This window comes from Bos taurus, chromosome 5, assembly GCF_002263795.3.
Source record: "Bos taurus isolate L1 Dominette 01449 registration number 42190680 breed Hereford chromosome 5, ARS-UCD2.0, whole genome shotgun sequence".
Taxonomy (NCBI): Eukaryota; Metazoa; Chordata; class Mammalia; order Artiodactyla; family Bovidae; genus Bos; species Bos taurus.
In genome coordinates, this window is record NC_037332.1 from 73,726,011 (window position 1) to 73,750,810 (window position 24,800).

Below are 24,800 nucleotides of genomic sequence, written 5' to 3' on the forward strand. Positions count from 1 at the left end.
AAAGCCCTTGACACCAGCCAGGACATTGACAATCAACTATCACCAATTAAAAAGATCTTAAAGTGACAGGCAGTGAGAAGTGCTACCAGGAAGAGAACAGCAAGGGATATGGAGGGATGAGAGATGCTACTTTAGAGAGGATGGTCAGAGGAGGACTATTGAGAGGGGTGACATTTGCGAAGACTCAAGTAAAAAAGATTGTGAGCAGTGCAGACATCTGGAGAAGAGCATTCAAGGCAGAGGGAATGTCAGGGGCCAAACCCTGGTGGGAGATACACGTTTGGTGTGTCTGGTGACTCAAGGACACCTGTAGGGGTGGAAGAGAGGGAGTGACAAGGAGAGGGGTAGGAAGAGAAGGCAGAGGGGTGGGTAGCACGGGGAGGGTCTTCCAACCTGGGGTTGGGATTTTAGCTGAAAGAGAAGGAGTGTTAATGCGGAGGGTGACATGATCTGATTTCTGTTTCCAAAGGACCTCTCTGGCTGCTGGGTGGAGAGCAAGATGGCGAGGGCTGAGGCTGGAGGCCAGTGAAGGGGCTGCTGCTCTCACCCAGACAAGAGATGACAGTGGCTAGGTTAAGATAGGAGGAGGCTAGCGATTACTGGAAAGATTTAGGTAGGATTTAGGTTGACAGAGCCAATAGGATTTGCTGACAACCTTATGTAGGAAGTGAGAACCAGATGGAGTCAAGGGCCACTGGTAGGATTTTTAGCTAGGGCAGCTGGAAACATGGTGCTTCTTCAGCAGTTCTTAGGGTCTGGCTGTGGCTCTAAGAAGAGCCAGCATAGAAACAGACAGTGAAGATGTGATGTCCGCCCTCAACACCTAACATCTACTGCAATACTCAATAAACGTTGAGTGTCTGGATAAAGTGACTCCCCAGAGCAGGGACAGTCCCTTTGGGGTCACATGTTACCAGCTTATCTGATTAGAAACATCCCTTTCTGGGCTCCACTTGGGTAACAGATGTCAGGTGAGAAGCTGCCTTGGCATCACATACATAGCTGGCTGAGCATCCGTGTAGGTTAGAGATCTGTGGTTTACAAACTCACTGGAATTGGAAAGAATCAAAGAAATCAGTTGAGAAGAATCAAAACGGCATTCCAGATGAACTCTACTTAGGCTTATATTATATCTATTATATCACAGGTATGGTATGCTCTAATAGATTAGTACTCTTCCAGCCATGGCTGACCAGAAGAGTGTTTTAGTTTTAATTATGCAATAGTTGCTAGCTGGCAGGACAGAGGAGGAGGATCTCAGATTTTCTTGGTATTATTTCTAGTCATCAATTGATCCTATGTAATTCAATGTCAGATGGGAGCCTTCCTACTTCTTGAAAGCTTCAAAAAATTAATATCCATCTCCAATTCCATACACAGTGGATGTCTAAATCAAAATTTCTGTGAATTTGGTGGGAGGCAAGGACTCTTACTGTCAAGGTCACTGCTGTCTCCAGACTATTGCTTCTGCTGGTACTATCTTTGTCTCACACCAAACTGATGGCCCGTGAAGCTCATTTCCTTCCTTATCCTTATTTTCTGCTGTAACCTGATTATAAGCAAGGGTCCCATGTGACCCAGTCTTGGGATGGAGTTGTATTCAGGGAGAATAGTTCAGCAAACAAAGGTAATTAAAAAGTAATTCCAATCTTTATTTGTATCTTTCCAATCAAACTTAAGAGGATCTCAATCAGATCACACAGTTTTATTTCTTGACTCTCTTATCTTGCCAGACCTCACTTTATCTCCATGTACTTCTATATTTTTTCACCTGCCAAACCTTTCTCCCAAGTTTTCCATCTTCCCTTTGGTCTTTATAGTTCTGTTTCTTTATTTCTGATCTTTCTTTAAATTATCACAAAAGGATGTAATATAAGATGCAAAAGACTGAACTTGCATTAGAGAGAATTAGAGGAAAGCTTTATTAATGCTTTTTATCCCCATTCTCTCTCCTGAAATCTGCCTACTAAAGTACTAAAGATAATTTTCTTTGTTCTCTTCTCCCCTTCTTCCACAGTCACCAAAACAGTCATTAGTGAAGCACAGTTCACTGGAGATTTGGTGGGAGAAAGGTAGGGCTTCCATCACAAAAATGCAAATCACTTTAAAATGCGCATTAGACATCTGTGCTTCTAAGAGACATTTCAGCCACCACCACCGGGGTTTGCCTCCGACATTAGCCCATCTCAACCCATTTTAATGGCTTCTTTATGCTGCTTGTCTCCACTGATCTTCAGTATGTCTCCTCTGCTTCTCTCAGGTACGTGCTCAGTAGTTCAGTGTGTCTGACTCTTTGTGATCCCGTGGACTATAGCCTGCCAGGCTTCTCTATCCATGGGATTCTCCAGGCAACACTGGAGTGGGTTGCCAGGCCCTCCTCCAGGGGATCTTCCCAACCAAGGGATTGAATCTTTGGCAGGTGGATTCTTTACCACTGAGCCCCCTGGGAAGCCCACTCCTCCCAGGTGCAAACCACAAATTCTGCTCCTTATCTTTGCAAAACAGTTCGGCCTGTGAGCAAAGGGGTTGAGAGCAGGGGCACCAGAGCCCATCTGCCTGGTTTGAATCTCGCCTCTGATTTACCAGCTGTGTGATGTTGAGAGAGCTTCCTACCTTCTTGTCCTTTAGTTTCTTCATTTGCAAAATAGAACCAATGCTCATACCTTGATCATAGGATTGTTAGGAGGATTAACTAGGCTAACTGACCTGTGGTCCTTGGGGAGGCATCTGGTGCCTTCAGGGGCTCCTGAAGCCTCAGCTCTTATGACTTCTTGGTTTCAGGGCTCACATGTTGCCTCCTAACAAAGAGACTTGTCAAAGTCTTTTCCAAACAAAGGCCATTTCCTCTCCAGGAAGGATTTTGCCACCTGTCGATGCTGCTTCACCCCGTTGCTTCTATAAGGGACTCTGGGTTCCAATCCTGACTGCTGTTTTCTAGCTCAACCCTTCAACTCGGAGTGTCTCAGTCTCCTCATCTTAGTTTTTCCTTAAAATATTTTTGTTTATTTGGCTGTGCCAGATCTTAGCTGTGGCATTCAGGATGTTCAGTTTTCATCGCAGCTTGTGGAGTCTTTTAGTTGCAGGATGTAGAATCTAGTTTTCAGAACAGGGATCAATCTTGGTCTCACTGCATTGGGAATATGGAGTCTCAGCCACTGGACCACTAGAGAAGTACCCCAGTCTCCACATCTTTGAAATGGGGATAAGAATCCTATGGTTGTTAGGGTTAAGGGAAATTGCATGTGAAGCATCTATGATAAGAATGGTTTTTCGAGTATTGGCTGGGTACTGGGCACTCTCCCATACACAGGTAACCCCCGCTTTTCGAAAGTTTTCATTACATTACTTCACTTTTGTGCAAGACCTATTAGAACCTGTTTCATTAACTGAAAGAAATTTGAAGAGTTTTGCTTTTATGAAAAAAAAGCAAACAATGAACGTGGCCTTCAGAGTTTGTTTTGCAGGGAGCCATGCCAGAGGCATTGCATATCCCTGGGATCGAGGGGCCCCAGCCAGCTCCTTCCCAGAGGGCTACCCTCAGCCTTTCGGCAGCAAGCCACCATGACTGTCAAGTCTGTGAGCATCTGTGCTGTATCTTGATCCATTTTTTTGTCTGTTAGAAAGATGTGTTCTTAGGTAATTGCTTCTTTGCTTTCCATCATTTTGGCTTATGGAAGGTTTCATAGGAACCTCTGTACTTTTAGATAGCAGGGGACACCTGTAAATTCTCTGCTCAGTGACCAACACCTAGGACAGTCAACAGATGTTATATCGGCTCATCCCTGAGAGATGGGGAACATGGTTCCTTATGAAGGACAGGTGCTCCCAAGTAACATATGATTAGAGTTGGGATCAGGTACAAGGGGAAGTCAAGGGAGGGCAAGATCCCCGGGCCTTCCTGCCAGAGGAGGATGTATAATCAGGGAGGATTTGGACAGGGAACATGAGGAAGGAACGCAGAGGAGAGGAGCACCCAAGCAAAGGCTGGGAGGTAGGCCTGTACTTTTGTGCCATGTTCCTCCCCCAAACCACTCTTCTGATTCAGCCAAGTGCACCAGCAGAGCAGCTGACCTGGCCAGTCCATAGGGTTCCCATCGGGGGGCAGGTGAGCAACAAGGGCAGAACAGAGGGCTGGGGAAGGCTCCCTACCAGGCGGAGGTGTTCAGACGTCAATGTTATTATTAATAATCATAACAAAGCAATAAGATGGAGCATCATTTGTTGTGCTCCGACGTACCAAGCACTGCCCTAGAGGGACTGGATTCTCTCATTTCTCCCATTTTGCAGATAAATGGCCTCAAGCTCAGAGAGCAAAGACCACACATCGAATCAATGTCAAGGCCTGGACTGAGTGTCAGAGTCACCTGACCCCAAGGTCTGGGCTGTGGCTATAATGAGAGCCAGCATCAGCCTGGGGTATTAGCAGCCTCTGTGTATTTCACAGGGGTCACTCTTAAGGGAGAGTTCTCTTCCAGGATACAAGGAGTTGGGGACAGTCTCGTCCTCTCCCCCTTCCCCTCTCTTTTCTCAAATCCCTCTGCACAAGGTCACAGGCAACTGAAGGCTCCCTCTGGCCACCCTCAGCACCCCCGTGGGTCTGTCATCCATGGAGTCGGGTTTAATAACCAAGGGGTCCAAGTGTCACAGGGCCCTTACTTTCAGCTTTCCTCATCTGAATGGGACCTAGCAAGGTGGAGATGGCGAGGGCAGGAGAGGGAGAGGAGACTCCTCTCTCTGCACCTCCCCAACCCTGCTTTGGCATTTTGTGTGCTGGGAATGAGAAACCTAGCGTTGCTATGGAAACTGCCATCCCCTGCTCCCTCTCTCATTCTCTGTGGGCAGTTCTTGTATGTAACATGGAAGTGCAGGGCTCCCTGCTATCCAGGGGGCTGGAATTCAGGAGGACCATCTCTGGGGGTGGGGATGCAGGAATGGATGGGAGCTGACAGAGGGGCCTCCCGCGGTTCTGCTCCCAGGAGGGGTTTCAGGGCCTCCGACCTGAGGGCAGCGTGAGGGGCAGCCATGGAGCTCAGGCTGCGTCTCTGGAGTGAGCCTGGTAACAATGCTCATTCACACTCATTGCAAAGAAGAGTTCACAAAGTGCAGTCAGCTGGGCTGTTTAGAAAGAGCTTGGGCCCTGCAGTTCCTAAGACTCAGGCTTGAATACCAGCATGGGTAACTTCTCCAAGCTTCCATTCCCCACATCTGGAAGCTGAGCAACCTCAGAAGTGGTCACATGGGACCAAGACTGTGCCCCTGTCCCCTGCCTGGAGGCTACTTCAGAGATAGCATCTGCTTAAGGGAGGGGAGGAGTCCCCTCTCCTCCCTTCCCCATCTCACCTGATTCCACTCAGGTAGGCAGTATGAGCCCACTTTACAGAAGAGAAGACTGAGATCCAGGCCAGGGAAGGAAGGGGCTCACAGTCCACAGAGTCGGGGCCGGGCCTAGGGCTGAACAGGAGCCTTGCACTCTCCCCGGTTTCCCAACAGCCCTTCTCGCTCTTGGCACTGCTGCCTGGAGCTGGCCTTAATTGCCAGGCACGTGACCTGCAGGACTCCCTCCCTCTGAGCCACGTGCTAAGCCCCAATCCCTCTTGATGCTGTCATGGTGGGGGGGATCAAGCCTGTGGCAGAAACACCTCTCTTTTGGCTTTTAATACTAAAATAGAATAAAGTGCTGTACGTTTTCTGTGGGAAATGAAAGATGGGACTGGGGAGAAAAACAGCCCTCCAGTCCCCAAATCAACACCCCCGTCAGCACCCCTCTCAGCTTCCAGAAAGAAAACATTCCTTCCAGGTGATTTGTTAGCTCTTTCTGGGGCAGAAGAAGGTGGAAAACTAATTTTAACTTCTCAGGGATTTTTTTTTTTTGTTTTAGCTTTTATGTTTTTCAGACCAGAGGTAGGGCATCAAGTGCCCTTAGGTCCACTGATATGGGGAAAGACTTGAAGCGGGCAGTAATTTTGCCTCCACCAGCCAAGTCCTGCAAATCTTAGTGGGTAGAGATGCCGAGAAGGTCAAGGTCGGGTGCTAACCCTCCCCAGATAAGCTCCCGCTCCTCCCTCCCCCAAATCCAAGGAAAGTGTCCCCCTAAGAGTTAGGAGACTGAAGTCAGACATGTGAATCTGTGAAACCTAGATCTGTTTTTTGTCCTTGAGCAAGTCACTTCACTTCTGGGCCTCAGTGACCTCAGCAGTCACTGGGGAACAATAATTGCTGTCTTGACCACTTCCTAGGTGGCTGTGAAGGTTCAAAGCAGTGCTGGGCTGATTTCTTGGTCCCAGTACTTAGAGGGGCATAGCAAAACTGGTGAGGGTCCCACAGGACTCATCAGAATGGGGAAGGAACCCCTCGGCCATCCACTGGAGCAAGAGAGCCCAGAGACCAGGCCCTATCTTGTGCTTAGCCCAGTGTCTGGCACGTGGAGGGTTGTTAATGCACGTTTATAAATGAGAAGTCAATGAGCATTCCCACTGGGAATGGGGACAAAGGTTAGCCTGGAGAAGAAGCTGATGGGAAATTGGTTAATTGATCTCCAAGCAGCAGAATGACTGTGATGGAGTATAGAGAAGAGATGGTTAGAGACAGGTTCTGGGACCACAAGTAGGCTCTGTAAGAGGACAAATTTCAATTCCACATGCAGACTATAGGGGAGGGGAGTGAGCTTGCATTAAGCATTTGCAATGTGTCTGGGTTCTGAAGAGAAACAGCTGAAGTCCTCGCTGAAAGGGTTGTAAAGAGGTTGTAAAGAACCCAATGGCTGGAGCCAGAGAGCCTGGGTTCGAAATTTGCCTCTGCCACTAACCAGCTGTGTGGTCTTGGGAGAGTTACTTCCCATCTCTGAGTCTGTTTCCTCATCTATAAACTAGGGTTAATGATGTTACTGAACTCAGGAGTAGCTGTAAGAATTATAGCATATAGACATATATATATCAATCCAGGAACAAAGCCTGGCAAAGAGTAAGTGTTTAGTAATTGCTTTGTGAGTGTTGGCCAGCATCATTACTTTCCCTTGGTCTCAAGCTACTTGGTTTCATCTAATCTTCGTAATGATCCCATGAGAGGTATCATTTTCATCTCCATTTTCCAGATGGGGAAACTGAGGTCCATGCACTTGTCTTGAAAGTGGCAGTGTAAGAACTTGAGCCCAGTGCTGCCTTCCTGGAAGCCTGCACTCCTAACCATTGCAGGGCTCCTATCATCTCCCCGAGGGGGAACCCCGCTATGCCCCCATTTCCCAGCCTAGGAGGCAAATGCCCGGAAAGAACAAGGTCATGACTCGATGTCTCAGAGCCATCCAGAGGCAGAGCTCAGGTTTGGCTCCAAAGCCCACAGGCTTGCTTTCCCCTGCACACACCTGCTAAGCACGAGTGCCACTGAGGGTAGAATGGGCCACCTGTCTGCCTGTCGCTGGACCAGCACAGGGAGAAATGCTGCTGAGGCTCAAGATGGCACATCGGCTCTTCCACAGCCTGAGGGTGGATGGTTACGTGAGGTGATGAGCATTGAGCTCTCCAGAAGGTGGCAATGCAATGCGTGCGACAGAAGTGAGAAAGCACGCAGCCCTTGCTCCTGCTGCCACAGCCAGCTGGGGCCAGAGCAGCCCAGAGTCCCCCCGATGGGACGTCCCACCAGCGGTCCAGACAATACCTCGCCCAACCTTCTCTCCTCTGTCTCTGTCTGGGTTTCTGTCCCTCTGCCCCCTTCTCTTTGTCTCCCGTCCTCCTTCCCTCCCTTTCAAGAAAATGAATCATGCCCCACTCGCCAGCAGCACGCCACTGGGATGAGTAAGTATTCCTCCATCTTCCTTATCTATTCCCTGGAGTTTGGGTTACTTTTGGCCAAAATATAGTCAAAATCACGTGGTGTCCAGAGTAAGTTACAGAGTTTAATTTCTCTGCATGAAAATGTGTAGTATTCTAAAGGTCATCTTATTAAAAAAAATCCTGGATCAGTGCAATGCCACGTCAGCTCGATTGCTGTGTCAACGTAAGAAGCCAGGGCAAAAATAGATAATCTAAGACTTATTTGCTCGTCCATGTGAGGCATAAGCTATTTATCTTTTCTGGAATTGAGTTAAAACTACTTCCAAGCCATTTTAGAGAAGGATACTGATATAAAGGATGGAATAAGAGATAATAATAGGAAGTTGTGCTGGCTTCAGGGTTTCTTAAATAGAGATTCGATGAACTGGAGGAGTCTGAAGAGATCTGGCTTTCATCCAGACAAATAATACATCTATTCATTCTTGCTTCCTTTCATTCATTCAGGATGAAGGGTTTACTCTATTCCACAGCCAGAAAATACAAAGAAGACAGAAACAGACACTGACAGGCAATGGGGACATGTCTCTGTTCTTCTGGAACTCCGGGTCCAGGGAAGGACAAGGCAGGTAAACAGGAGTTAGGATGGAGCGGGCAGAATGCTGTGATGAAGGCATATGCGGAGCATGGGGGCCTTCAGAGGGGCCTGTGTGCTGGCATTGTGTGAAGCCCTGGGGCTGTGGACATCGCCCCGGACAGGCTTAAACTCAGAGTGACTGATGGCACATGGGGTTCAGCTGACCAAACCCAGTCCCATGGGGATGGTCCTCAGAATGCCCTGTGACCAGGGTGGGCTTTAGAGATAGAAAAGAAGACCATCTGGAGAGTGGTGGCAAAGCCACAGATGTGGACATGCGCAGAGCATTTTAAGGGACTGAATGAATTGCAGGGTGACTCTAGCAGGAGCTCATTTAGTGGAGTAGCAGGAGACGGGGCTGGTGAGGATGTGGGGGGTGGGGATCCTTGGGAGGGATTCTGAGCCGAGAGCTGCATGGGCAGAGTGGCCATCTGTGGGGCTTTGAGCAGATCACTACAGAGGCTGGTTCCAGCCTGGGAAACGTAAGCCTGAGCAGGTGGGAGGCTTGCCACTGTTCTCCATCTGTTGAGGAAGGGTCACATAAGTGCCACCTGGCTTTCTGGTGGGTGACAGCATCTGGGAGGCAGAGAGCGTGTCTCTGGGGCAAGATACTTGACTGGGCCCGACCATGATTTATTCAGCAGCAACAGACACCTGCAGCCTGGGGCCAGCGCTGGCCTTGGTCGTTCTCCAGGACTTGATCTGGGTGCACATACCTGTCTCTTTGGAAGACCAGGGCACGGGGTGGGTGGTGGCTGGGGGACAGAGGCCAGCCAGGAAAGAGTAGCCTCTTCCATCTTTAGCTGAATGGGGGTGGGGGTGGGGAAAAGGACGTGTCCAGCTCACCTGGAGTGAGCACCGCCTGCTCCAGGGGTTGCCGGTCCAGTTCTGTCCCCCAGGAGTTCTTCTAGGCTCACCACTAGATTCACCACCGCAAGTGATCCCAGTCACACCACCTAGTAATCCCAGACAGAACTCACTGCCCCCAACATTGGCAGACCCCACTACATTGTATGTGTGCACACACGCTGTGTGCTTGCAAATACAGGTGTGCTGTGTTTTTCATAAATCCCAGCTAGCATGATGTTGGGCTTCCCTGGTGGCTCAGTTGGTAAAGAATCTGCCCCATGATATAGGAGACCTGGGTTCGATCCCTGGGTTGGGAAGATCCCCTAGAGAAGGGAACGGCTACCCACCCCAGTATTCTGGACTGTTCCATTATGTTAATATAGACTGAGTAATGGTAAACTGTCAGTAATACCTAGTTAGTATTTGCAGGTCATTCTGTATTTTTCCAGAACCTGCTCACATCTATATTTTCCTCATTGGTCTCATTGTAATCCTGAGAGGTAGAGAGGGCAGGTAGTAGGCAGCCCAGAGGTCACCAGGTTAGTTAGTGACTGAACCAGGAGAAGCCAAACCTGCTTGACTCCATGTTCCTAGTGCAGTTTAAAGAGACGAAGATCTCTCATTATCTGCCCTTAGAGGCATGGCAAGTACTTTTCCAGGCCATCCTACCAATTTTTAACACTGCCAATTTAATGACCATTTTGTTTAAAAAATTGTTTTTATCCAGCTAATGGTTTAATCGGGTGGCTCAGACAGTAAAATCTTCCCTGGTGGCTCGGACAGTAAAGAATGTGGTCTTTGCAGTGCGGGAGACCTGGATTTGATTCCTGGGTTGGGAAAATCCCATGGAGAAGGAAATGGCAACACACACTCCAGTATTCTTGCCTGGAGAACCCCCATGGACAGAGGACCCTGGCAGGCTACAGTCCATGGGGGTCACAAAGAGTTGGACATGATGGAGCAATTAAACACAGCACAATGGTTTAATACTTTGGCCACCTGATATGAAGAGCCAACTCACTGGAAAAGACCCTGATGCTGGAAAGATTGAGGACATGAGGAAAAGGGGGCGACAGAGGATGAGATGGCTGGATGGCATCATCGACTCAATGGACATGAGGTTGAGCAAACTCCGAGAATAGTAAAGGACAGGGAAGCCTAGTGTGCTGCAGTCCATGGAATCACAGAGTGGGACATGACTGAGCAACTGAACAACAAATGGCTTAATAGTAACATGGAAACTCAGTAGCCAGTCATGTTAAGATTAGCCATGCAAAGTTGATATTGGCCAAAGTTTGATTTTTCACTGTGCACACCAAAACCTAACAATGTTTCCCTCCCTATGTCCCACCCTCCTGGGATGTGTGGCCATGAAGCCTGAGGCTAGCCAGTGTCAGGCCTCTCCCCAGCCCAGCTGGCCACTCATGATGGGCCACTCACTCCCTAATGATGATAAACTCCTCCCCCTTGACACACACACATTTTTTTAAAAGCAGACCCTAAGCTAACCACTTTGCAGGTACCATCTCAATGAATCACAACAACAGAACTATAAAGTAGCTATCAGTATTATTCCCATTTTGCAGATGGGGAAACTGAGGTTCAGAGAGGCCCAGTGACATACTGACAGTTACACAAGTCAGGAGAAGGGGTGCTGAGAGCCACACCTGGGCTATTTGTCCCCAGCATCTGAGAGAGTAATCATTAAGCTCTATTGTCTCCCTCTACTCCGGCTTTTCTGCCAGAGCAGGGCTCCTCCTCCACTGCCAGGACCCCAGGTGGGAGGACCAGGGACTTGGGAAGTGTGCCTGGAGGGAGGGTGAGTTCTGATTTGCAGCAGTGGCCACCCAAGGCCAGGGCAACTGGGCGATTAACCTACATTAGGCTCCCCATCACGGCTGCTCCCTCCAGCTCCTCGTTAGAGTCCTTAATTATGAACTAACAGTGGTTCCCAAGTGGAGGAGGAGGGAGGGATGGGTGGCAGAGCGAGCGTGCAGATGGCCTTTCTGGCGAGCGTGGGCTTCATCTGGTCTTTATGTAACAGTGGCTGTGCTTCCCAGATCGCCTTCGAGGCAGACGTTTAAACACTTGTTTTGTGTTTATGATACAGAGGAAGAAATTAAAGGCCCCCAGGGGACAATGAGGAAGAAAAAATTTTAAAAAACCAGGAGTGACTCTGAGGGCTTGTCAGGCAAGATGGGGAGAGAAAGCAGGTCTGGGACTGGTTTCAGGATGACAGCGGGCAGGTGGCTTTCCTGGGCTTGGGTGGTGAGATCCAGGATTCCACAGTCACGAGCAGGGAGGAGGGTGTGTCTCCTTCTGCAGACACAACAGGACCAAAGCACGCTGATATTGAGGGCCTGCTGTGTGCTGAGCACTGTGCCAGCCGTGGTGCGCTCTCCTGGATTCTCTCAGCATCCCCCTTTTACAGATGGGGAAACTGAGGCTTAGGGAGTCTCAGTGACTTGGCCAGCATCAGGTTGTCTGACAGCTAGACTGCTGGAAGGGACTGGGATGCCTTCACCCATTCAATCCTGCCTCTTGCAGAAACCTCTCCACACAACCCAGCCTCACCACATAGGCCTCTTTACACTGAACTTCTCAACAGCACAGCTTCCAAACCAGATGTCTTCTGCATCTGACCTGCTGTTGCCTTTGAACTGCTCCTAGTTTCCTGGAGTCTATTGCAAGAGGCCTCAGCGGCCATCACTCCAAGTCACCATTGGGCTTTTATTTTTTTATTTAAAAAATAATTTTATTTATTTATTTTTGGCTGTGCTGGGTCTTCGTTGCAGCGAGCAGAGGCTCATCTCTAGTTGCAGTGCACAGGCTTCTCATTGTGGTGGCTTCTCTTGCGGAGCACAGGCTCTAAGGTGCTCGGGCTTCAGTAGTTGAATCACATGGGCTCAGTAGTTGCGACTCCCAGGTTCTAGAGCACAGGCTCAACGGTTGTGGTACATGGGCTTAGTTGTTCCGTGGTAGGTGGGATCTTCCCAGATCAGGGATGGAACCTGTGTCTCCTGCATTGGCAGGTGGATTCTTTACCACTGAGCCACTAGAGGAGCCCTACCAGTGGGCTTTTAGTTTCTCTCTAAGGCAGAGGTCCCCAACCTCTGGGATCTAATGCCTGATGATCTGAGGTGCAGCTGATGTAATAATAATAGAAATCAAGTGCAGGATAAATGTAATGCACTTGAATCACCTCATGGGACACTACAGCTTTCACGGAGGTCCATGCATGTTGCATGGGAGCACTGTGGAGACAGCATTTTTAAATCTGCCAGGAGGAGCAAGACCTGAGGCGGGGCCAAGGCAGGGAGACACTGGGCTACGAATCAGGCTTGATTCTAGTTTCTGCTCAGTCCTCAGCTCACTGTGTGACCTTGGACACCCCCTCACCCCCGCCATTCTGGACCTTAGTTTCATCTGTAAGAAGAGCTGGTGACTGTATACCCTGGCAATCTCCCTTGTGGCGCTCCTGCCAAGTCTGAGTGGGCCCAGCTGTGCTCGCCCAAAGGGTATAGACAAAAGAAACCTTGGTGCAGCCCACTAGGAGATTCTCATTCCCTGTTCGGGCAAGCATTCAGGCAGAGGTGGGGATGGCTTAAAGCTGCGGTCCCCAACCTATTTGGCACCAGGGACTGGTTTTGTGGAAGACAAATTTTCCCATGGATCAGGGGGTGTGGGGTGGGTGGTGGGTAGTGGTTGGTTTCCAGATGATTCAAGCGCATTACAGCAGAAAGCTGGAAGAAGCCTAGACCTCTCTGGCTCTGTGGATCAGCTCCTTCACCTCCAGAATTTATTTACCTGAGTAGGAAATAAACTCTCTGCTGTAACCCACTTTTATTTTGGATTTTTGGTGGCTTACAGTTTAATAATCCTAATCTTAATGATACAGCCTTGGGTGGGAAGAGGAGAAAGTGTCTAGGAGACTTGCTTTTCTGCACAGCGTGAGATGGTCCCGTGGCCCCTCAAAGAGGCAGAGGTTGCAGCCATCATGTGTCTGGATCTAAGCTATGGAATGGGACAGGATCTGTTGGCCTGGTGGCTAAACTGGATATAGTAGCAGTCACTGGATCTCCACTCATTCGTTTACCTTTTCATTCATTTACTCAACCATCCCACCATTCTCTCATGAAGTTCATTCACTCATTGATGAGTCCAATAAAACATCATAGCAGGCAGGGACCCCCAGGCTGGGAAGCGAGTCTGAGCTGGGCAGGGAAACAATGAAGCTTGTCCTGGGGACTAGCAGCCTACCCATCTCTGAGCTCCAGCTCTCAACTCCGATCGGCGGCATCTCTGAAAAGTGGTCACATTCCAGGAGCGTGCAGTTCCTGGGGGAAGGGCATAGTGACAAACATGTTGCCGGGCTGTCCCTCATTCTTCCTGTGAGAGAAGAATAAGAGAGCAGGGAGAAGGTCTCTGTAAGCACACCTGCACATTCATGATGTCATAAGAGGGGATGGGTATATTAGCAAGAGGCGGGTTCACCTACCTTGTAGCCTCTGAAAAATCTGTAAGACGTAACACCTTTGCTTAGAACACAATGTTAAGAATATTCTAGAAAACAGTCGGCAACTCATAGGCCTTGTATGTTTTCTCCAAAATTGGGGCAGGATCCCAGGGGAGGGTGGGCGTAAAAAGATCCCAGAATTTGAGGCGGAGTGAGTCGGGAGAAGGAACGGAGAGGCGGAAGAGACCCACAGGCGCTCTTCTGAGGCATCTTTGATACTAAACAAAGTGACCTGGTGGGGAAAATAAGGATTCACTGGATATTCATGGTTGGCCCAGAATAAATCAGTTTTCTTTCTGCTATTTGATGGGGCTGTATATCTTTGCAGACACTGTGGTCAAAATTGAGGTTTGAGAGAAGACAAAAAGCAAATGGATCTATTTCTGTTGTCTTTTGTTATGTAACAGACTATCCCAAAAGTTGGGGCTTAAAATAACAGTGGTTTTGTGATTCTTCTTGCTCCTCTGGTAGGCTGGACACAGCTGATGTGGACCAGACAAGAGAAGTACCCGGTGCCAACAAGACAGGGAATGGACGGGACATGCAGGCAGCTGCGTTCAGCTTGTGGCCTGAAGGACCTAGAAGGGGGTGTCGCATAGCCTTTCATCCTCCACATGACTTTTCTCACCCCCTGGTTTCTTCTTCCCCCAGGGCAGCCTGGATTTCCTTACTACGTGGTGGCTGGATTCTGAGACAGTGAAAGCAGAAGCTTCCAGGCCCAGAAGTGGCATGGTGTCACTTCTGCCATATTGTCTTGGTCAAAGCAAGTCCCCCAGACAATAGGGAGGAAATAGACTCCACTTCTCCCCAGGAAGAACTGTGAGTGGCCATAAGGTAAGGTAAAGTAAGGTTAAGTCACTTCAGTCGTGTCTGACTCTGTGCGACCCCATAGACAGCAGCCCAACAGGCTCCCCTGTCCCTGGGATTCTCCAGGCAAGAACACTGGAGTGGGTTGCCATTTCCTTCTCCAATGCATGAAAGTGAAAAGTGAAAGTGAAGTCGCTCAGTTGTGTCTGACTCTTAGCGACCCCACGGACTGCAGCCTACCTGGCTCCTCCATCCATGGGATTTTCCAGGCAAGAGTACTGGAGTGGAGTGCCATCGCCTTCTCTGGTGAGTGGCCATACTTACAGGCAAATTTCTGCAAGAAGTTGATAGGGATCATGGAACCCAGATGGAATGTAAGATGTGAAGTACAACAAATTTGGCTTATGCACAACTTTACAGAGGCACATTTGGTGTGCAGAGTGAGGCTCATGGTTCATCTGCATGGGGCTGAAGCTGGGGTTCTGTACGGCTGGCTTGGCTTGGCTTCCACTATCCTGCTTTCCTCTTCTTCAAACAGCCCCATCAGCAGGAGACCACTAAAGGAAAGAGAAATACACCAAGGCCAAGGTCATTAGCATCCCGGAACATTGGATTCTATTTCTGGCAGATCCGAGGTAGTTGGCAAACCTTTACCCCCTGCTTCCCAGCTCAGCACTAAGAGGTAATGAGCCCACTGTATTATGTGGCATTAGGAGAAGTGCTGGGTACCAACCAGGAGAGGAAATAGACTCCCCACTCTCCACGAGCATCAGTCTGCACCTGGGGCTTGGGGTTCAGCTCCGGGCTCAGGGAAAGGCAACTCACATTGATTGAGTGCCTACTGTTTGCCAAATGCTGCTCAGCACGTCCGGCCCCTCCTTTTCTCCTGAGCCTCATCTTGTACTATTTTCCCTTTCCTGGCTTTCCTGCCAAACTGTGTGTATTTCTGTTCTTCCACTGGGTGACTCTTTCTCTTCCTTTGCATGTCCTATTTCCTCTGCTTGAAACTCTCTCTGGTCAACCCCAGGGCATTCCACAAATCGCAGGCTCTCTCCAGGCTACTAGCCAGTGTTCTCTAAGTGTCTGTTGAATGACTGAATGATGGCATGAGTGGCTCCTCATAACAGCCCATTTGACAGATGAGGAAGCTGAGGCAGATGCCATCAAACAGAGAACTAGCTCACCCAAGGTTGAGATATGGCGAGAGGCAGAGCCAGGATTTAAATCCAAGATCATTTGGTGGCCAAGCTTGTTTCCTTTCTACCACACCTGGCTCAAGAGTTGAATGAAGAGGTGGACAGTGATGGGGAGGGGGGAGTGGGTGCCAGTGGAAAAAGTGAGAACTCAAGCACCTCTCTGCCCCATTACAGGGAGTACTGCTAGAATCAGAGGTGAAACCTGGTCGCGCAGTGTGTGGCTGAGTTTTTGTGAGTTTGGCCTTCCATAATCTCTCTTGAGGGTTTAAAGGCTCTTCTCTGTAGACGAGAGGTGCTAGACCAGCATCCCAGTTGACTGTCAGGATCCAGAGAGCCATGCTAACTCCCAAAGGCTTTGGCACCCTCTGGTTAAAGGGGCTTCACATCTCTGAGCCTCAGTCTTCCTTGTTCAGAAAATTAAGGGTTGTTGAAAAAGTTAAAGCAGTTAATTGTGCAGCATGCTTTGTTAGGCCTGCCCACTCCCAACTTGAGACTCACCTAAGAGAAGCAACTGATAAATATTAAGCTGGAAGGCCTATTGTTCTTCCATTACCATTGAACCTCTTCTGTCTCAACTTCTCTTCTGTGTCATGTTTTGTTCTGTTTCCCAGGGAGGATCAGATGTGATAGAGGATGGGGAAGACATCAGTGGAGTCCTATCCAAAGGACAAGGCTAAAAGAAGTTGGGTTGCCCTTCTGCTTCCACCTGGACCACACCAAGTCAAGGCTAAGGGGCTCAGTAAATATCTGGAGAGGAGCAGAAGTTCCATGAGCTTGGGAGATGATGTGATGATAATGGTAATAGGTATGATAACAGAGATGATGAGGGAGGGGATGATGGAGATAAGCAGACAATGATGATGATGATAGATACGATGGCAGAGATGATGATGGAGGAGACAATGATGGAGGAGGAGATGATGGAGATGATGATGGAGGAGAGGGAGATGATGATGATGATGGAAGAGGTGATAGAGATAAGCAGATAATGTGATGATGATATGATGATGGGCAGATAGGTGCCCAGATGAGAAAGCTTGTAATAGCATGTTCAGGCCAAGCATTAAGAAAGAAATAAAGGTACCATAGAAAGATCAAAGGACTAATTGTTCAAAGGCCTACAATCCAGGCTCTGCCTCTTTTCAAGTGACTTTGGGCAAGTCATTTGACATCTCTAAGCTTCGGTTCTGTCACCTCTAAAACAGAAACAAAAAGCCTTCCCTGCTTACCTCACTGGGAGCATATGTGGAGAGCAAAGCCATGGTCATAACTTACACACGATCAGCTGTGGTTTTTGCTACTGCTGTAACTGAGAGCAGACCGCACCCGCAGGCACACACTGGCACTAAACGGGCTTAGTGCCAGTGCAAGGTCTTCCTCACCCACATGTCTTTAAGCCTCAATTTCCTCACTTACAAATGAGGATACTAGCCATCCCCACATAGTGATGTGGCCTAGTTAAAATGGGTTCTTTTGATAACTGGATTAACCCAGTGCCTGCGAGAAGTGGGGGCTGTATAAACGATCCTTGTTGTGATTAATGTCTCTGGTTCATTCTAGCTTTTTCTTTTCTGGCCACAGCCTCAGCCTGGCCTGACCTGGTATAATGATCACACCCTCCTGGTCATCACTGCTCCCCAAAATACTTTCACAAGGGGCTGCCCTCTATGGTTGCTGAGGTTGCTCACTGCTCAAGTGCACTCAGCTAAGGAAATTCAGCTTGTGTTTTTCCCTCCCAAAGCTGTGAGCCTCAGAGAGGGGCTGCCTCTGCCTAGAACATGTGCCTTTTTCTAAATCTCATGAAAACTATACGTGCTAGAAGGCACCTGAATCACCTTATAGTGGGATTTATTCAGCTTAGAAATGTGGACTCAGATGGAGCTTCAGAGGGGATCTGACCCAATATTCTTGTTGTATAGAAAACTATTCATTCAGTCATTCATTTATTGAACTTTTACTGGATACCTGCTATGTGACAGGGTTCCCCCGTTGCCTCAGTGGTAAAGAATCCACTTGCAATGCAGGAGCCACAGGAGATGCAGGTTCAACCCTGGGGTCGGGAAGATCCCCTGGAGGAGGACGTGGCAACCCATTCCAGTATTCTTGCCTGGAGAATCCCACAGACAGAGGAACCTGACGGGCTACGGTTCATGGGGTGGGTCACAGAGTCAGATACACCTGAAGTGACTTGGCACACACACACACTATGTGACAAGTAGCATCTCTCCACTTAGCAGGAGGCAGAAGTGTTCATAAGAGGAGTAGGGCATGGGACGTGACTGGTCCAACTGTGCTCCTGCCGACCTCTGACCTGGGGACACCCCATGTCCTCATTCCTCCACCTCCAGAGCTGCGGGCAGGATCCTGAAATGCCAGGTATGACGCCAGTTTACTATTACTTGCTGTTCTCTGCACTTACTGGCACCTGACCCTGTGCCTTTGATCCAGCTGGGCTTGTACACTGGTAACCCACTGTCCTCTGCTCAGGGCTCAAAGCTGATTTAGATGCCAAGGCCTGCCAAGGCTGGAAAACCACTTAGGGGCTGCATGGCCCTGGATGGTACATTCAAGCAGGAAAGAGGAGTCAGAACCTGGCTCTGGGTTGCCTGTCATTAACATGCATTGAGTTTGGTCAAGCCACAAACTATCTCTTTGTTTGCAAGATAAGAAGTCTGAGCCACAAGACATATAAGGTTTTGCCAATTCTAATCTTCTGGTCACTGGTTCTCAAATTTTGGCATGGGAATTACTAGGAGGGCTGGTTAAAATCAGCCCTAGAACTTCAGATTTGGTGGATCAGGGGTGGGGCCTGTATTTGTCCCAAGTCCTAGATGCTGTGATTCTGCTAGTCCAACCACTGCTCTAGCAACTCTGGCTGCACATTAGAATCACCTGGGGGAGCTTTAAACAGTGTGGATTTCAGGCCCAACCCCAGAGCAATTAAATCAGCATCTCCAAGTGGGAGCTTGTGCTTTGTTATCATTTTAAAGCTACCCCTCCCCAACCATTGCCACCCCGGGTGATTCAAGGATAGAAAACACTGTTCTAGAAAAGTGTCCAAGGATGTGACAGCACATTGATTGGGTAAATGTCTGATTTCCCTTTGAAGAAATGTCTCTGAGATCCCAACTCAGCCCCTTATTGGCTGCCTGGCTTTGAACAGTCTCCCTGAGCCTCCATTTCCCCTCCTTTAAGTGGTAGCTGTTAGGACCAAACTAATCTGCCTCCCCATGTCTGCCCTCCCCTTCCTCTTGTCTCCAAGGAGAACTTGTGCATTTCTTCTGCTCTGAGGCTATTCAGCTGAGCACAATTCAATAAGCATTTATTAAAAACTCACAGTGTGCAAGATGCTGGCCTTAATGATGTGGGAACACAAGGATGAATCAGGCTCCGTCCCCTCTCCAAGGAGCTCACATGCAAGTAGGGGAGATGAGGCATGTGTCCAAACGTGAGGCAGGATGTGTCACAGGCCAGAGAGGAAGTAACGGCGGCGGGGACCCCTGTATGCAAGGCCCGTGGTGGAGACCCTTTATGGTACATTACATGATCCCCCCAATAATCCATGAGGTAGCTTCAAGTGTAACACCCACTTTACAGATGAAGGAACTGAGGGTTAAAGGACTGGCCAGTTACCCAGGGTGCAAGAGCCAGGTTTTGTTGCCACAGGAGCCCAGAGCAGGATGAGATTCACACCATGAGAAAGGCAAGGAGGCTTTGTCAGAAGAGGTGTGGACACTGTGGTTTGAAGGATGTGTAGAAGTTCAAAGAGTAGACAGAAAAAAAAAAAAAGGTAGATAGAGAAAAAGGTAGAAGGATCAGCATCACAAAGGATTGGAGGAGGGAATCCAAGCTTCTTTAGGGACCCAGAAGTGGTTTGATTGGCTGAAATTCAGGCTAATGGTGAGGCACGGTGGGAATCAGATCCTGGTTGGAGACCTTATGTACTGGGCTAAGGGGTTTTGATTTTATATCTCAAGAAGTGGGGAGCCATTGAAAATTCTTGAGCAAGGGATGGCATTTTTAGAAAAAGATGAAAGTGGTCATGGGTTATGAGAGAGGGAGGGTGATGAGAACCCAGTAAGGAAAGAGATGGCTATGATAGGTGGTCCATGTGAGACGGTAGTGCAAACGGGGCTTGGCGGGGCAAGGAAGCCTAGGAAAGTGAGCACACGCAGGTGTCCTGTTGCCACGTGAAACTTCCTTGGGCATCCATTCCTCAAGTGCACCTGTTTATTGACTGAGCCACTCTGCACTGGTTGGGGGGGTGGGGCGGCAGGGGCAGGTGGGTCTCCTGGGGCCCCACAGCTCCATATACAGCTCCCCTCAAGATGGGGACATGGTCAGTGGAGCATGACCCACTCATGGTAGAGAACTGGGCTGAAGCAGCAGGTAATGGGTTCCTGGGCCAGGTGAAAGCTGGCCGCCTGCCATGTTTCCAGGATGGGGGTGAAGGAAACAGCCCCATGGCCTAAGTCCTCCTGACCCGAGCTATCCAGGTGAAACGTACCACCCTGCCCACCTCCTGCTGTGAAGTTCACAGCCAGCTCAAGCCTCACGGCCTCTGTGCATCAAGCTGAGCACAAACCCTCCTGGGCTAAGCCAGTTCCTAGAAGCAAAGTCTAGGTGAGGAAAGAGCACTGGGCTGGGATTCTGCCACTTGCCAGCTGGGTGGTCTTGAGTATGTCCCCAAAGCCTTTCTGAGGTCTAGATATTCCATATCCTCTGGATAGGGGACTGATCACAGTCAAGGAGTGTAAGTGCTGAGTCCTCCATCTAGTCCCTCCACCTCCATCTACCCCGTCTTCTCTGGTTAACTTCCCTGAAGAATCCCAAGATCACACAGAGACAAGAAGAGCAAGCCACTATTCACAGTCAAAGGCCAAGATCATCTTTGTACATTTGTCACTCTGTGGACCTAGCATAGCATACCCATCTTATAGATGACATAACCAAGCCCAGATAATTTCCACAACTGGCCCAATTGGGCTCAAATATTTGAGCGGACATAGAGGCAGACTGAACACTAATGTCTCACCCAAAGGGGCTGGAGCCTCAGCTTGGTTCCCCCCAGACCCCTCTGCCTCTCATGAGGTCTGAGAGCAGATTGGCAGACATCCCCCAGGTCCAGTGTTCTGGAAGCAAGGCTATAGCTCCCTGGAGGATACAAATGATGGTTGGACAGACACAGAACTGCATCCCTTCATTGTCCCTATACCTCATCATCAGTCAGTCAGTTCAGTCGCTCAGTCGTGTCCGACTCTTTGCAACCCCATGAATCGCAGCACACCAGGCCTCCCTGTCCATCACCAACTCCCGGAGTTCACTCAGATTCACGTCCATCAAGTCAGTGATGCCATCCAGCCATCTCATCCTCTGTCGTCCCCTTCTCCTCCTGCCCCCAATCCCTCCCAGCATCAGTCTTTTCCAATGAGTCAGCTCTTCGCATGAGGTGGCCAAAGTACTGGAGTTTCAGTTTCAGCATCATTCCCTCCAAAGAAATCCCAGGGCTGGTCTCCTTCAGAATGGACTGGTTGGATCTCCTTGCATCATACAGAACATTTTTTCCATCTCTTGATAACCCTGGAGGAGAACATCACTGTTGGGGGCTGCTGCTAAGTCTCTTCAGTCGTGTCCGACTCTGTGTGACCCCATAGATGGCAGCCCACCAGCATCCCCTGTCCCTGGGATTCTCCAGGCAAGAAGGTCTTTAACACCTCTCCCAAGCTGGCCCACCTCCCTTTTACACAGAGGGCACATCTCAAGCCTTGGAAGGCTAGTTTCCTGCTAGAATTTAATAACCTTGGTTTGTTTCCCTTGTGTTTATTTTTGTTCTTATCTTCTATTTATGGCAAGTGATACTGGTTTCCCATTTAAGGCAGTAATATAACAATTCTCCAGAAAACGTGTTTGGGGCAAGGAGGAGAGGAGTGGGTCGTGGAGCCAGAGACAATTCTAAGTAATAAAGATTGATATCTGCACTGGTTCAAGGTGGGGAGAAGCGAAGAAAGAGAGGTGCTGCCCAAGACCTGCGTGTCGCGCGGATCTCCATTCAGGCGCGCTTAGGTCAAGGTGACTCCGCGGCCCCTCCTGATGGCACGTGCACGGCCCATGTGTCATCCTGCGGGGTCCCGCGGGCCCGGAGACCTAGGGAGGAAGGCGTTGGTTCGGGGCGGGCAGGCAGGGCGCCCGGGAGGGCCCCTGGGGTTTTCGGCGGAGGAGGAGGGCGCGGGAGCCGTGGCGCGCGGGTTGCCATCTGACCGGGAGCGAGCGGCTGGGGTCCCCGGCCAACCCGCCTCGGGATCCTGGCGGGTCACCTGCGGCTGGGGCGATGTGCGTGTGAGTGCGTGCGCAGACGTCAGCCTCCCAGGCCCGTTCCGCCTTCTGCTCACCGCGCGCACCCCGAACCCCCTGCCGCCCCCACCCTGAGCTCCCCAGCCCCACGCGCCCGTGCACGCGGAGCGCCAGACTGCGGCGCCCGGGCGGCCGCGGGCGGGGCCGAGGGGCGGGACCAAGCCGCGGGGCTCGCCGCCATTGGTCGAGCGCAGCACCCGGGGCGGGGCGTCGGGGGAAGGCGGGTGGGCGCGCTCGCTGAGGCAGAGGCGGGCGCCGAGCAGCGGGACTGGCTGCTCGCTTGATGCGGAGAGGGTGAGCGGGAGCCGCTCGACGGGTCCACGGAGAACCGCTCGTAGAGGCGGCGAAAGGCGTCCAGGCCTAAGCTGGGCTTCTGCCGCTGGAACCGCCATCTGGAGCTTGGGCTCTGATCACTTTTCGGAGGAACTGTTGACCTCGCCCGGCAGGAGGAAGAGGGGCGTCCGCCTCCAGGAGCAGGAAAGAGGGAGGAGCCAGAGCCCCGCAGAAAGTTCGCCTCCTCTGGGGGACCGAGAGGGAGAAGTGGGAGGAGGAGCCTGTTTAAGGCTAACTCAGAGCTGCGAAATCTTAGGGCGGCGTTCAAGGCCCCCTCCCACACGCTCGCGCAGCAGAGTGCCCTGCTCCTCTTTCAGCCGCTGGCTGCGCCTCGCAGGGAAAAAGAGCATACCCTCGGCGCCGGGGGAGCGGCAGAGCTGAGGTCGAGGCCGAGCCGGGCACGCATCCTCCACCCGAGCGATCCCCTTTGGAGCTGGCGGAGTAGGTGGCATAGGCAGTCGGGAGGATAGGTTCGCCCACCCCGGACACGCACATACGCACGCACCCGCAATCACTTCCAAGGGACTCTCCAAGAGTCTCTAAGGACCAGGAGACACCCCTTCTGCCCTCGCCCCCCAACCCCGGAGCCCCAAGCGGGGACCCCGGGATCAGACGTCCCCACGCCTCCGGGCACCTGGCTCAGCAGGAGTCCCCCGGGTCCGGGCAGGGCAGGGCCGGCGGCGGCAAGCCGGAGCCCGCCCAGCGCCCGGGCCCCGCCGAGCCCTCGGAACCCACTCATGGGGCACCGGCTCCCCGTGTCCCCTCGCCCGGCCGCGCCCAGCCCGGCGCCCCGAGACGCGCAGAGGAGGATCCCGGCGCAGTGACCCGGGAGCCGCCGCAGCCCCTGGAAGCCTCGGCTGCCGGAGAGGAAGGCTGCTCCCCGCACCTCCAGGCCCTTCCAGGCATCCCTCTGAGCCGCGCCAGAGGCCCGGCCCGCCATTCCCAGGTAGGAGGGAGACACCCCAACAGAACTGGGGAGGCGGGGAAGCCGGGGAGAAAGGTTTGAAGCTTTGGGGGGTAGGGTTAGGTGAAGCCTTACAGGAAGTGGAAAAGTCAAACTGAGCCTGTTATGTGCCAGGATCACAGGGCAACTTCACTTACCTAGAGAAAATGAAATTAGTTGAGCGCCTACTGTGTGTCAGGCTGGATGCTTATCCCAGGAAAGAAAGACTTAACTGAGTTTGTGTTTAAAGAGATCTGGAGTAACAGCCTGTTTGAATATAAGGGAACTGAGGCTTAGAGAGGAAGAGGCACTTCATTTCCCCAAACACTCCCCTCCTCCTTCCTAAACTGGCTTCAGCCTGCAAACCTGGCTAAGGGTGGGGCTGGGGTGGGGCCAGCTGGTGGTGGCCTTGGTGAGGACCTCCTCTGAGAGAGCTTAAGGAGCACCTTCCTTGCTTAGAGTTCTTTGAGCTTTGGGGGGAATTGGTGCAAGGAGTGAGTTTCCTGGGCGATCCCCTTCCCAAGATGGGTTTTCTGTGCTCAGCTGGCCAGAGGGCCTCCAAGCATCTCTGCAGGGTTCTGTCCTCCCTGTGCCCCCAGCCCTGGGAGGATGACGAAGGGTGTAGTCCTGGACCTCATGGGAGGTGGGAGGCTGTGCTGTGAAGGAGCAGCCAGATCAGGAGCCCATGATTCAGGTTTCTTCTGGCATCAGAGGGACACGATGGGGTCCCCCAAGACCTCTGCCTGCACTCCAGCCCCTCTGCACCTGACTGCTCCAGGCAGCCCCTTGACTGCCAAGAGGAAGTGTCACAGAGAAAGGAACCTGCTTCCTGTGTGCTGGAGCTGTGTGGGCCTCTTGGCTTCTCGCTGAGCTCTCAGGGCCACTCTGTAGGTTTGTTTCTACCATTTGGTAGATGACCAGCCCCACCAGGTCCAGTCATTTGCCCAGGGCAGCTGGACTGGTGAGAGGCAGATCTGGTCTGCCCCCTTCCTGCCACCTCAAGAGTGTGAGATTGGCTTTGCAAAGCACACATGACTCCCCTCAGTGGGGGCATGGAGGCCAGGGAATACGTGTGTGTGTCCAGAGTCTGGGATGTGCCCTAATGGTGGAGGCTTGGGGTGTGTGGGAGGGAGGGAAGGAGGGAGGGCTCAGGGTATCACAAGGAGGAGGATGTGGCCAGACTCTCATCCTCTGCTCTTGCCCCTCTGACCCTTCCATCTTCCTGGCAGGCCCTGGGAGAGGGGCTTGAGGGAGAAGAAGGGGTGAACCCACAGACGCATGGGGCGGGAGCTGGCTGCTCAAGGTCTGGGGGGTTCCGGGCAGGGTGCTTGACCCCAGCTATCTGCAGCAAGAAACAGAGGGAATTAGAATAGACCTCCAGGCTCATTCCCCCAACCCGATGCCA

General features: G+C 51.0%; 1 protein-coding gene and 2 long non-coding RNA genes across 4 annotated transcripts in view; 2 read left to right on the forward strand and 1 right to left on the reverse strand.

The window, feature by feature from the left end:
* On the forward strand, positions 1 to 18,019 carry LOC112446724 (uncharacterized). 2 transcript variants are annotated; one of them, XR_009494592.1, is made up of 4 exons: positions 1 to 8,392; positions 14,417 to 14,599; positions 15,111 to 15,254; positions 16,380 to 18,019. It is a non-coding gene; the product is annotated as an uncharacterized lncRNA (long non-coding RNA). The 2 variants fall into 2 exon arrangements; XR_009494593.1 differs by having other exon boundaries at positions 15,111 to 15,207.
* Positions 13,091 to 23,783, reverse strand: LOC101905354 (uncharacterized). Its single transcript, XR_009494594.1, has 4 exons — positions 23,554 to 23,783; positions 13,748 to 15,129; positions 13,510 to 13,638; positions 13,091 to 13,263 (listed from the first exon to the last, which is right to left on the reverse strand). It is a non-coding gene; the product is annotated as an uncharacterized lncRNA (long non-coding RNA).
* RASD2 (RASD family member 2) overlaps positions 23,035 to 24,800 on the forward strand; it is an 11,293-nt gene continuing 9,527 nt past the window's right edge. The window contains 1 exon segment of the mRNA NM_001081594.1: positions 23,035 to 23,398. The gene's annotated coding sequence lies outside the window, so the exon portion shown is untranslated.